This window comes from Staurois parvus, unplaced genomic scaffold (assembly GCF_062004578.1).
Source record: "Staurois parvus isolate SC_StPar_1 unplaced genomic scaffold, SC_StPar_1.0 ptg000283l, whole genome shotgun sequence".
Classification (NCBI taxonomy): domain Eukaryota; kingdom Metazoa; phylum Chordata; class Amphibia; order Anura; family Ranidae; genus Staurois; species Staurois parvus.
Genome location: NW_028318079.1, coordinates 6,105,921 through 6,120,686, shown reverse-complemented (window position 1 = coordinate 6,120,686; position 14,766 = coordinate 6,105,921).

Here is a 14,766-nt window from a genome sequence, read left to right as displayed (position 1 = left end):
AGGCTCCTCAAAGTATTTATCCAGTATTGCTGATGTGGCTATGTTTCAAGTCTTTCAGATGCTGCTATATTGCTTTGGTTGTTACTCAACCTGTTGAGAAAGCAACCCCATGTGTGAACAGCAGGGGGCAAAGTAGTGCTCACACTGGTGTCTGAGCAGTCGTATTTCATAATTACAGCTTCAATTTATTATCATTATTTTCATTTTGCAGTCTCTCAGTGGTGAGGGGCAGGTGGGCAATTTTATATACATATAGTTTTAAAAAATGTATTTCAGGTACTTATATGGCACTGTCAATGTATGCAGTGCTTTACATGTATAATATACATTCACATCAGTCTCTAACCCTCAATCTAAGGTCCCTAGCTTATGTTCATACATATACATACTAGGGCCAATTTATATGGGGTCCAACTGACCTACCAGCATCTCTTTGGAGGGGGAAGCCCATGCAGGCACAGAGAGAACATGCAAGCTCCAGGAGGGTGGTGCTGTGCGTTGGGATTTGAACCAACAACCCTGGTGTTGCCAGGTGGAGGTGCTAACCATTTAACCACTGTGCTGCCCCACAGTGGCTGAATATGTTAACCTCCCTAGTGGTATTCCCGAGTGTAGCTCGGGGTAAAATGTCTGTACCAAAAGCGGTAACCCCGAGCTACACTCGGACTTACCATGCGGCGCTGCATAGGGAATCCCTGCAGCACTTACCTTGTCCTTCGCTCCCGCGATGTGTCCCCTGCAGCGTCCCCGGCCATCTCCTCTGGCTGATGCCGGCATCCGGCTCCTGTGTTCCGGTCCCTGTGATGTCGGGATGTACGGGCGGCGGCGGCGGGAAGTAAATCAGAACCACTTGCAGAATTGAGTGATAATGATTCGTGGAGAAATTTGTCATCAGACACTGAAAACAACTGCGACTGCAACTGCTCAGCGATGTGCAAACTTGGCGCTATATTTCAAATTTCAGTGTTTTTGGTTTGATTATATTATTGAATTAAATGTATTATTATTATATTATTATTTTTTACGATTATTTATTAAATTATAATTTATGATTTTGTGTTTCAAATTTTATCCTACCCGGGATGTTTAATAGACTCTTGTTCGGACAGATTTCAGTGAGTTATTCCTAAATATTACAGCCTACAATAAAAAAACTACATATTTCCATGCAAAATAATGGTACCGCTTTCAGCACCAAAAATCTGAAATAATCATACCGCCAGGGAGGGTAAGATTTGTAATTAAAAGGACTACCCAATTCAAAACCTCCTCATTTTTGTAGGGTTTGGGCAATTTTGGATTTTCTTTGAAAAGGAAGGGAGAAATGATCCTCTGTGTAATGCAGAGTCACTCTGACCTCTCATGGCAATGTTAGATCATCTCTCTGTTCTCTCTTCTTGTCAGCATGCTGCATATTAGCACATGTAAATGCAGGGCACCTGATTTTCCCAAAGTACTGGCCCTCCCGCTAACAGTCTTGCTGTAAGGGATTTAGAGGCTAAAAACAAGTCAACTTCAGATATTTAAACTTGTTTTATTTTGAATATGCGTAATTATTTTGAATAAATACATAAATTCGTTATTGGTGCTTTTAATATCCACCTGAAGTTGAGCTTCAAAGCTCAACTCTGAGCATAAGAAAAAAAAATTACCTTTGCAGGGACCCCCACACTGCAAGGGTTAACTGCCCCCTAAGGGTTTGATAATACTAGCGGTGTTCTCTGAGAAGTGATATGCATTCAAATCAGGAAACATTGTATCACCTCATACCAATTAAAAAAGAAGCAGCACCATTTAAGTGTAGCAATAAAACCCAATTAATGTGTAATTACAAAATTGTAAACTCACAAAAGTAATAGGAAGAGCGCTCGTCAAACATATAACACCGCTGTGAGGCTCCGGTCCTGCTGGATACAGGATCCCAGAAAGCTATCCTTGGCTGTTCATCAGCCTGATGAAGAAGCATGCGCCAAATGTGTGCCACACCCACTGCCTCTGTATCTGGGAAGGGACGTCATCACGGCCTGCCCTGTGGACCCACACTGTCTAGGAAGTTCTGGAAGCCACCACCACAGCCGAAAACAGGGTTCTGGGGACCTGTATCCGGTGGGGCCTCACAGCAGTGTTATGTTATTTTTACTTTTGTGAGTTGACAAAGCGCAGCTCAACCATGGGGTTTTAACGCCCCCCAATTGCTAGTGTGACCAAGCCCTAAGTTTAGGGGTAAAGGGAGGAGGAGTAATATTTTCCCTACTCCTCATTCCTGTGGGGGCCCCACATCATGAGCATAATGCGGCACGTTCTACCATTTTTTCCTTCACACAAAACCTGGAACAGACCGCGCTGGTGTACCGAGTCCATTTGAATACATGGAAAACGATTTGCATGCATTTCTGATGATGAAAAAAAGGCGCCGGACAGCATCTGGACAAGGAACAGTTTAAAACGCTTCTAAACGTAAACGGTTGAAAAAGCGGTTAGCCGTGTTTACACGCATTTACAAGCATTTGGCGTTTGAAACGCTGATAAATCTACTCCTGAAAGCAAGTTTGGTGCGTTCAAAAAAACTACTGTACACTCAACTGCCTGTAAACGATTGTAAATGACTTAGAGTACATGGACACATAGGAAAACATTAGGGAGAGTTCAGGGGCTGCTAAAAAAATGCAGAAAAGCTCCTGAACGTCAGTTTATCAGCGGCAGTGTACATGAGCCCTTACAGCATAAGCCCTGAGAGGTACACAGTGACACCAGTACACAGGGGCATCCCTAGGGTTGGTGTCACCTGGTGCGGTAACACTTGGTGACACCCCTTCCAACGATCCCCGCAGAATGGATTGGATCTGCGGATTGAGCATAATGGATCGGAGTCCGATCCATTATGCTCCCCAATCCGCAGATCCGATCCATCCTGTGGGGATCGTCGGCACACAACCTATACGGGGTGACACCGGACCCGCTCCACGAAAAGGTAAGTTGTAAAGAAAGCCAACGAACCCCACAGAATGAATCAGATCCATCCTGCGGGGATCGTCGGCTTGCTTTACAACTTACCTTTTCGTGGAGCGGGTCTGGTGTCACCCCGTGTGGTAGGTGTCACCCAGTACAGCATGCACCCCCCCGCACCTGCATCGGGATGCCACTGCCAATACATATTGTACATCCTGACTGCTATGTCACTCTGCTGGAAAGAAAAGCACAATCAATTATTTTGAAAGCAAGGAATCGCCACGGCAGGTAAAATAAATGTATATATTTTTTATTGAGCATTTTCTGCTTTAACTGTGACTTGTTACCAGGAATATTTCTCATGACTGCAATAAAAAGGATCTAATTATCACAGGTTCTGATTGAGTCTGTTTGTTCAAGACTTTAGGAGAATTTAGGAAGGAGGAAGAACTTGTATTGGTCTTGCTGCACTCATTGATTTATTACATGTACTTATATAGCACTGACAATTTAGGCAGCACTTTACATCCTTGTATATATTGTACGTTCACATATGTCCTCAAGAAGCTTACAATCTAAGATCCCTATCTCACATACATACTAAGGCCATTTTAAACAAAAGCCAACTAACCTATTAGCATGACTTTGGAGTGGGAATGGAATCTGCACTTCCCATTCTTATATATTTCCTATAAGCAAAAGTCAGAACATTTAAAGTAGAATTTCGGGCAAAAACATCTTTACATGTCCTTGTTGCTGATTTCCTACCTTCACTGAATATGTCATCCATCTTCTGCTTCACTCAGTAGTTACTCTGAAATAGTCTATTCATTTTCAAATCAAACCTGTTAATTCTCTTTGGTTTCCTGTTTGTAAGATCGGTTGCTGCTGTGCCTCCTATTCCCCCAGCCATTGGTTTGGCACATCCCTTCTGTAGTTCTTTCTCCAGTAAGCAGTGATGTAACTCAGGACACATTTGCAGTGGTGGGCAGACCTAGACTCTCAGACACATTCAACATGTACAAGTCTAGTGTACCTGCCCACATTCACTACAATTCCCTGTGGTTGCTGGGAACTGTTGTTTCCTTTTATTGTAGAGAGAAATTAGAGCATGTGATGTAATCCCAGCTGCTATACCTCCTTGGCAGAGCAGATGCTGTTTTTATTTTAATTACAGAGATGAGGTCATGAAAATTCAATTAGTCTTTTTAAATGGTAAGGATTTTCAAAATTTTATTAAATATATATAGTTTTTGTGTAGGGGGGGTATACTAATGGGTGATTTTTTGCCTAGCCCCAAGTTCTTCTTAAAGCTCCACATTTGATACCCCCAACACATCCTACTAGGGTTTCTTCATTCTCTCACTCCAATGTAGAATACATGGGGGGGGGGGGGATTGCCATTCATTTTTGACATCATAGGGTGCTGGAGGTGCTTTATATAGGCCTGATGGTGCATATAGTTAGATTTTTGTAATAATGTGGTGTTAAACACTATTGGTAGGAGGGGGTTGCTAACACTGCCACTGAACACCAATAAGATGATGTATTTATTGCTGACACTGCTGTTGGTCCAAGGAATATCCAGTTACCTTAGGGAACAGGAATTCATAGTTTACCCTGTTGAAGCAAATTGGACCATGTTTTAAAGTGTTAAACCCACAACAGTAAAATCAGTCTGTATATGCAGTAAAGCATGCTTGTTATACTCACTGTGGAACCTAAGGGGTTAATCCTCTGCATTGTGTAAAAAGGCTGTTTGATGCTGACTTCTCTGATCCTCCCCTTCTTCCAGTGCCCTCCTCTTATCTCCTGATAAGACGTATTGTGTGGAGTCACTCTGCACATGCTTGCTTTGGTGTGTATTGCTAGATACTTTTTCTTTTCCTTGGGAGAGTGCAAGGGATCAGCACAAGGACAATAAGCACTAGCCAGACAGATGTCATGGGTCCTCTATCCTCCTAGAGAAAAATGAAAACTCCTCCAACAAGCTTTAACTTGTGCTCAGTTGGACACTGATAGAAGTCACAAGACTGCTCTAACTGCTGATGAGAAAAGGTATTTAGCAGTTTATGTTTACTAAAATAATTGTATTTTTATGTGTGTACTGTGGGAGACCAGATATAGTGAATGCAGGGTCCTGGGTTTAGTAACACTTTCATTTTTTTTTTGCCTTCTCCTGGACAAATGGTGGCTTCAGGATTCTGTATGTGAAGGTTTTCATTTCATTTTTAATTTTTTGCTGTTGGTTGAACTGGATGGACTTGTGTATTTTTTCAACCTGACTCATTATGTGCTGTGTACCCCCAGAGGAGCCGCTGGTTGAAGGGGTCCTTCTGGTCCTCCAAGTGACGACCTGCTCTGGCTGAGCCCAATCTTACCGACACATCTGTGACTTAAAATGGGCCTTTTTGAAAGTAAAAGCATTGTAGGGGATAAAAATTTAACACACAGTATAACACAGCAATGCAGACAAGTAATACCATGAATACATCAAACAGATGCAACAGTACTGCAAATACTCAGGGCGATTATGAAAATCAGCCTAGCTATAATAAGAGGTCCATGCTAAATCACTGGCCAATGGACTCTGAGCACAGTTAGACAATGTTAGAACCCTGAATCTCCTACTGAAGTACTCACTTCCAACTGGGAGTTTTTATGATCCCAAGAGAAAGGGTAGACAATACAAAACAGACTCTCCAGTAGCAGAAACACTAGACAGCAGTAACTGGAGCAAATGGCCATAAGTCATTCTGCCCCCCACCTTCCCAGCAGTCAATTAGGAGCCTTTTCTGCTGTTGCTAGGGGTCAGCTTCCTTCTGGGCTGTTGGCAGCTAATTACAGTCCTTCCTTCAGCCTTGGTCTCCCCCAAAATGTCTACCACACCTCCTATAATTTTGAGGTCTCTCTTCTTCACAGTCCACCATTATAAAGGAGGGAGCAATGAGCTGCAGCCAAGTGGAAATGTTCTGCTGCACAGCTTAAAGGGCAGACAGCCAAGCCTCTGGGCTACACATGGTATGTAATTATGTATGCTTACAGCTTCCACTGCCAGTAAACAAGGGAAGGGTATCTTTTGAGGACACAGCCCCTGAACACCATTGATAAGGAGTGGTATTTATTGCTGCCACTGCCAATAAGCTCCATGAAGGGAAAAATATTTATTGCTGACATTGTCTCTGACACCAATGCCTCTGAACTGAAGACTAATGTCCAGAAACTCTTGTGTTGCCATCACTTTCATACGGGTTGTAGGTGTGAGAAGGAGATACATCAGCAGTATGTAGGTGAGTGGAGGGACCACTGAGGATGGCATTTCCTGGAAGGGAGCTATCCCTGTTTTTTGAATATTATTTTCTTTTACTGTTTTAGAAGAAGTATGGCCATGGCCTTATATTTTTCAATTAGTAAAAAAAAAGAAAAAGTTAATTAGGATGTCACCATACAGCTTGTGGATACAAATGTTACCCTTAGGCACTTTTAAGTTGGACAACACCATTGTTCTAGGCAATACCAACAATGGAGCCAAAGATATGGGAAACTATTGTTGGAAGGTAATTTTAAAATAACCACCTCCGAATTTAATAAATTCCCTACAACACAATCAACACCCTCCCCTGAAGGTGTACAAAATCATATAAAGTGACAGTGTTTTTACAAATTCATCCTATAACATAATAACTGTGAAATGTAATATGTACACCATCCATCACTATTTGCCTTAATCCCCAAATAAAATAAATTATATTTTTATAAAGTCCACTTCAAAATAAAATCGACTGAAATTTCTTTACAATCCACCAAATGAAAGTCCAAACAATTCTTCTAACGATATCCAAAAATCATCCACCTCAAAAAAAGAAAATTCTCATAGTGCATTACCTTTTATAAATAAGAAAATTCCATACAGTTAATATAGTGAATATTCGTGAAAAATGGTGAAAAAACTTGAAACAAACGTGAATCAGTGAAAAATAAGTGTATGTAACACTCATCAGTGCCACATCAACACCACAGCAAAAATTTGGTGCGCACTTCTATTTGTAGTAAGGGTACCCTTACCAACCATCCCAATAAAGTATGCTTCAAAATACTTAAGGAACTCCACAGGCTAGCCCTCTTAAAGATCTTTTCCTCAGAACTCTCCTGTTGTCACGATACTCTCTGACCTCCTCAGACACTCTGTTTTATTTGTCTCCAAGAGAACATACAGAACATAGTGTAATACCACCAAATAAATATACCAAATATACTTTATTTAAACTGCTCACATAGTAAAGCTTTTAAAATCGCTTGTTAGGGAATGAAAGGAGTCTCACAGCCATCCAGGGAAACGTCCAGGTGTATCTCCACGCTCTTTTCCCTTCTCCAAAATGGCCGCCAGTAAACTTCCGGTTCCTGTAAAACGTCTTGACGTCACTTTCCCTTGACGCGTTTCGTCATCGACTTAATCGACTTAACCTTATGAGTAAGTCGATGACGAAACGCGTCAAGGGAAAGTGACATCAAGACGTTTTACCGGAACCGGAAGTTTACTGGCGGCCATTTTGGAGAAGGGAAAAGAGCGTGGAGATACACCTGGACGTTTCCCTGGATGGCTGTGAGACTCCTTTCATTCCCTAACAAGCGATTTTAAAAGCTTTACTATGTGAGCAGTTTAAATAAAGTATATTTGGTATATTTATTTGGTGGTATTACACTATGTTCTGTATGTTCTCTTGGAGACAAATAAAACAGAGTGTCTGAGGAGGTCAGAGAGTATCGTGACAACAGGAGAGTTCTGAGGAAAAGATCTTTAAGAGGGCTAACCTGTGGAGTTCCTTAAGTATTTTGAAGCATACTTTATTGGGATGGTTGGTAAGGGTACCCTTACTACAAATAGAAGTGCGCACCAAATTTTTGCTGTGGTGTTGATGTGGCACTGATGAGTGTTATATACACTTATTTTTCACTGATTCACGTTTGTTTCAAGTTTTTTCACCATTTTTCACGAATATTCACTATATTAACTGTATGGAATTTTCTTATTTATAAAAGGTAATGCACTATGAGAATTTTCTTTTTTTGAGGTGGATGATTTTTGGATATCGTTGGAAGAATTGTTTGGACTTTCATTTGGTGGATTGTAAAGAAATTTCAGTGGATTTTATTTTGTAGTGGACTTTATAAAAATATAACTTATTTTATTTGGGGATTAAGGCAAATAGTGATGGATGGTGTACATTATACATTTCACAGTTATTATGTTATAGGATGAATTTGTAAAAACACTGTCACTTTATATGATTGTTGGAAGGTAGTTGGAAGGTGACCGGGTGCTCTAAGCAATACCAAAGCTGGAACAAGAGGAGGAGACAGTTATGCTGACACTTGAACTATAATTAGGCCAAAGTTCCCATGCAAAACAAATCTGTAGCATGACTATTTACCTAGTTCCTAACTCTAGAAGTTCTCATGATTAATGACAGAGATAAACCCAAAGTTCCACATAAAACTTTAATTACCACCACACCTAGGGATGAAAATTCCGTTTTTTAAAAAGAGTTTTATGTTAAGTACATTAATTATCACTGTGATGATCCTATTAAATGAAAAAGGGAGATTATAATCACATTGTGTTTTAATATATTTTTTAATAAAGAGACCTCCTTGAGCGAAATAAGATAATCATATTGAGTGTAAGTAGGAATCTTTCTTTATCCTTTTGATCACCTTCATACACTGACATACTCATATATATTGATTTAAAAAGGATTAGAAGAGGTAATAGTTCTCAGAAAAATGCTAATTATCTATTTTGTAAAGGGTTCATTTATTCTATACCTAAGAAAGAACTTATATTTGCCTGAGCATTTATGTTTGATAAATTTCCTATGGCTAGAGAGGTGTCTTCACTTCCCTATGTGGGGGTTGAACCCTCAAATTAGCCATCAGCAGGAAAGGGTTCTACAGCATCAATGCCTCATAGACTCGCACTGTATCTTCACTTATTGCTCACATGTAATAAGCTATTTGTTTCGGTACAGCTCTGATTTCCATGGAGCACTTATAAGGTGTTTGTGATATGTCCAGGGTGCCCACTTGGCTTAAGTCAATTAATAATCCCTTTCTACACACCTACCTTTGGATTAAAGAAGAAACCTATTCTTTTTGATAAGATTTGGGATAAGTAGGTCTCTAGCCCACTTACACTAGCATCCCTCAATCCAGGATATTAGTATTCACCTTGAAGTTCCTTGCAATACTATTCTTTACTTGTCTTGTACTACACGCTCCTTTATTGTTCTTGTATGCATGTTGTATTGGTGGGATATGGGATGCATTTGGTACTGTTCTTTTTCCTTTTTTTTTGCTTATTTTGTTGTAAGTTTGTATGTTTTTTTTTCTGTACAAAAAAAAAAGATGAACTACAGATAAATATACATCGTAAAAGATCAACTTTTACTTTAGTTATTTTTCATGCAAACTGTTAAAATGGATTTAAATATAAGTACTTGAATCTGTTCTTAAATTACACCAAAATATGTCTGTAGTGATGCGTTGTACTACTTGGCACATCTAACCCAATAGTAATACTAAAAATCAACTTTTATTCTTTACATTAAAATTATTGGAGTGTTTCCCAAGGTCTTAAACACAAATAATACAGTATATCCTGTGGACAGGTGTCTTTTATACAGGTAACAAAATGTGATTAGCAGCACTCCCTTTAGGAGACTGCTTCTAATCTCAGCTTGTTACCTGTATGAAAGACACCTGGTAGCCAGAAATCCTGCTGAATGATAGGGGATCATATACTTATTTCTCTCATGAACATGCAAATCAGTGCATAATATGTTAGACATGCATTTCTTTTGAATTTTTTATTGCTATTCTGTCTCTCAGTGTTACAATACACCTACCATTTGATTTTTAGACCGATCATTTCTTTGTGAGTGGGCAAACATTCAAAATCAGCAGGGGATCAAATACTTATTTCCTTCACTGTATCTATAACAGACACCCCTCCTTTTTCAAATTGTCCCTCAAGCTAATGCAAATACTGAGCTAAGCAGTAATCTGTTCCCTTATTTATCTGGATCATATGTCTGTTGTCACTCTACATATATAGCTAATGAAACTAATTAAAAAGCAGGATGATACTAAAGAAGAAAAAAAAAATATAATCTGACTACATTTTAATTTAATGAGAATTTGCTAAGCATGTCTTTCAAACAGTGCCGGGATATAGAGTATCTATACTCAGACTGCTGTGGCTTTGGTTTTATATCTGTTATTTCAGAAGTAAATAGGACCTTCTGTTTTCTAATCAAGAAGCTTATTCTATGTTTTCCAGCTTTAGTAATCCCAATTTAATACACCGGTAAATAAGATTGCTCAAGTTAATTGTGATTGAGAAAATACTTTCAAAAGCCCTTGATTGAGTGCAACAGTCAATAGAGTAAGAAAAATGTCACTTACTGTATGTCCCAAAAAGTGACAGTGACAGGTCAGTACTACTCTTTTACCCAACTTCAAATCCAGCCAGAGATTTTTTTTTACATTTGAACAATCAGGAAGAATTAAAACTTTGGTCAAGTTTTATATTACTGAGTCCCTGTCAGGAATGGACTCAGCACTGGTGGTGGGACTCACCTGCCGTGTGGGCTGCAGTACCAGGGCTGACCAGCGGGTCCTCTCAGCAACCAGAAGCTCACTCCTGCAGTCAGCCATCAGCTGAAGCTGATTGCAGGAGGTGTATTTAAGTAGGACCAGGCCTGTGATCAGGGCCTTGGTGTATTGTTTCCCATGAGCCCCTGTACCTGGTATCCTGTGTTCCTGTTCTGCTGACTATCTGATTTGTTGCCGACCCTGCCTGATCCTGACCTCTGCTGACTTCTCCTGCTTGATCCCTGGCTTGCCTGACCATCCTTCTGCCTGATCCTCTGTACCGCGCTGCCCGTGAGTTACTGAACCCGGCTTGTGACCCTGACTATTCTCTGCCTGCTCCTCCGGTACCTCGCTGCCCGCACGTTGCCGACCTGGTCTGCCTGACTACGCCTGACGCTACCCAGACGATCCATCCATCCATCCCGCACGGATCTGTCCCTTTTACCAGGTCTACCAGCCTCTTCACGTCAGGCTTTCCCACGGTACCTATCCTCGGTGGACCCCTCTACCACAGTTGGGTGCACTCAGGGGCCTCGACCTGGTCTCAGTCCTGCACCAAGTCCATCCCCACCATCAGGGGCTCTGGTGAAAAGGCAGACTGGGGCTTAGACTCCACGCCCTGGGGAATCCCGTTCTGTGGGTACTAGAGATCCCCCCGGGCGGTGCCTGACAGTACCTAATGGCCTGCCTGACCATTCAACCTCTCCAGCCCTGACTACGCCTGTGTTCCTGAAGCCTGCTACTTCCCTGTGTCAGTCCACACATTTCTGGTCATACCCGGATCCCTAACAGTCCCTGTTCAGGGCCAAACTGATGCATAGGCAAGGGGGGCCCTGCCTTAGGTGCAGAGGTGGGGGGGGGGCAGTCGGGGTAGGAGTCTCAACCTTCTCTGTGTTACTCCAACTGCCATCTGCACTGTGTGGGATCTGGCTGTCAAAGTGACAGCTCAGCCCTGAAGATTGGACTAGAAGAATGATCCCAGCCCTGTATAATCTGCATTGCTTGGCGACAGTGTGAAAGCCTGCTTTTCATTTATTTATCCGTTCATTTATGAATGATGCCTGCAACTGTTACATTTAAATTGTAAAAAAAAAATATTTCACCTCTTATTAGCTTTTTTTAACTCTAATTAGCTTTTATTATCTCCTTCATCCCTTTTTTCATTACTTATTTTGTATACCATTTATATGTAATCTTTTAGAAAAATTTTGTGCCATAAAACAAAAGCTTAGTGCCTTTATAAAGGATACCAATTTGTACTATGAGTAAGTTGTGAGTTTGTGTAGCTTTTAGATGAAAATAAATATTTCAGTTACTATAATAAAAACCTGATTCCGTTTTATCGCCCACACTGGTTCAACCATATCACAGCACATCCACCCATTCTAATTTGTTTTTCATGAACCACAAAGGTAAAGCTAGGGTCAGTGGACATTCACTGATATTTCAGTCTCATTTAATGACCTACCATTTGTAAGTGTGTGAATCTGCAGGCAACATCCGTCTTAGCTTGGGGAGAGGGACATGGTTTGGCACCTTCATCCTAATTGAGAGAGGACTTTATCCTGGCATTGTTATCTTCATGTCCTCTCTATTTAGTAAGTGTCAAACAAAATAACGTGAGGGTAAACGTTTAGAAATTCTATCACAATTGTTGTCCCCATTTGGGTGAATTCCTCTAACGCCCGAGCAACATGTTTTTGACAGTACAGGACGAGAAGGGAAATCTATACTGTTGGGATAACTCTCAAACCTAACAAATAGTTCCATTCCCTATTCAAAACTAAAAGGGGATGCATTTATCAAAATGAAGCTTGTTGGTCAGGACCTAGAGCTGTAGGTTAGCACCACGACTCAAAATTGACTAATTTGGTTCCACTCTTTAGGCCACCTAAACCAAACATTTCTAGATGGCAGCATGGTCATATACCACAACCCTTTCCTCTACCCCCATCCCTGCCAACTTTTACTTCTACAGTACTGCCCCAACCAGAGCTGTTGCTCCCTTTCCTTGCCCACTAGCAGCATCATTATGGTCCCTCACGAGTACTCCTGTGGCCCTTTCCTGTCTGTTATAGCATCATTGTGTTAGCCATTCACTCTCCCCTGTAACTTAACCTCTTGGTAGGCTACAACCATGTTGTCTCACCAACCTCCCCTTTCTCTCCCTCCACTAGTGCCTTTTCAACTTCTCTATATGGTGCTAATGGCATTATCCTCATGGCCACTTGCTAGTACCTCCAAAAACATCTGTCACCAACTCTCCCTTTTCCTGAACTGTTAGTGTTACCGGATTATCAGTAATCTGAGTGTGAGGTATGACAACAATGCAGCTTGCAGTATCTGTATCAAGAGAACAGAAAACACATGTTGCTCACTTACTCATTCCAGGTTTAATGTGTCAAACAGAAATGGATTACATTACACAGGTAATTACTTCATTTATAGTAGCAGTGTAGGCCACATGGAAAAGTGCATCAATTTGTGTTAGAGCGTTACCATTACTAACATATAGGAGACTAAACAGAGAAGGTGAATGTCATAAAACACACAAAACTAAACCAAGATAGCATAAACCAATTGTGCCTAACCTGTAGCAAGAGGAGAAAAAGAAAACACATGTTGCTCATTTGCTCATTCTGAGTTTAATGTGAGCTTGTTGGTTGTTAGTCCCCTGAAGTAACACTACAAATTATTAGCACTCCTTCTAGCTGCAGCCTAGTAATAGCATTACTGGGAGGTTTATTAATTTACTTGCTACATCAGCTTGTCTGTGCATCCCTCCCCCTTTGCCAGTATAGCCCAAGTGTGATACTAAGCATAACTCTGGTCTCGACGACCTCCCTCTCCACCACTGACACTGATGTTTTTGAGAGTACAGGGGAGTTTTATTTCACCACTGATACCAAGGCTGAGGGAGAATAGATTTATCCCATCCATGACACCAGTAACTTTTCAATGCTGTCCTGCTTAAATTCTAGGGATTCTAGAAGACCAGGGATTGTGTTTTGAGTAGAATCTGAGTTCAATCCACTATAATGCGTAATTCTTTATGTACTAGTTCAATAAAATCTTTAAAGATCTAAAAGCCAAGTGACTGGCGTCCATCATCCTGAACAACCAGAGAAAAGAACTGCACCCTGAGAGGAATGTGCCTAGGAAATTGAGTGTCAAGTAGGTGTATGTGGTACATTCCTAATGTTGCTATTGATAGCTGAAGAACCATATTCCTTCAAATTATATCTGCCTAGTTACCAATAGTGCTCCAAATGTATGTAATACCAATTGTTCTCCAATGTTGTCAGCCTGTGCATGCTCTGCCTAAAACCAAACATGGGCATGAATGCTTTAAAAACTTTGAAAACCTGACAGTGGCAATTCTGTGCAAAGGGCATAAGCAGCAATACTCAGGTAATGTTGTTGTGCATGTATATCCTACAATCATTTAGCAGAACTCATGGCTTGATTTTCCAGCCACTGGCATTTACAGGTACCATTATCCTTTAAAACAGGGGGTCTCCCATCTCTCTATACGACGGGATGCTCGGTATGCTTTGCTTCATTGTCCCATACTGGGCCTCTTGGCTCATCAGCAGAAGTTGGCTTTCTATTTGTTTTTGTCGGCCTCTAGAACAATTGCTCAGGCCTGGAAGAGCCCGTTTGTCCCTCTTCAGGGGGTGCGGGACCGTATGACCACTATGATGCTCAATGAACAGATGTCAAGTATCTGCAACGACTCCCAATGTAAATTCTTGAAAATATGGGAGCCGTGGTTGCAATATACCTTTCCCACGCTCCCCCCGGCTAGTCTGGGGATGTGATGTTGTTCGGCTTTGGCGTTCTTGGATCCCTGCTCTTGGTTTGGTTATCTTTTTTCTTTCGTACTTCTCCTCCCCCCCCCCTTTTTTTTTTTTTTTTCTGTTTGCTTTTGCTGTGGCAGTGGATAGCTGCCTTTAGTCTGAGTTATTATCAGTGTTATATTTATGTTTTGTTATTTAAGTGCCATTGAGAGCCCCTGCGTGGGCGATCTTTTGCCCTGTTGGTGTTAGAGCACTGATTTCTTTAATTTTCTACTTCTTTTATGTGCAATTGATAGCCCCTGCGTGGGCGTGATTTGTTGCTCCTGTGTTAATTGTTATTAATTAATAAAAACCATTGAAATAC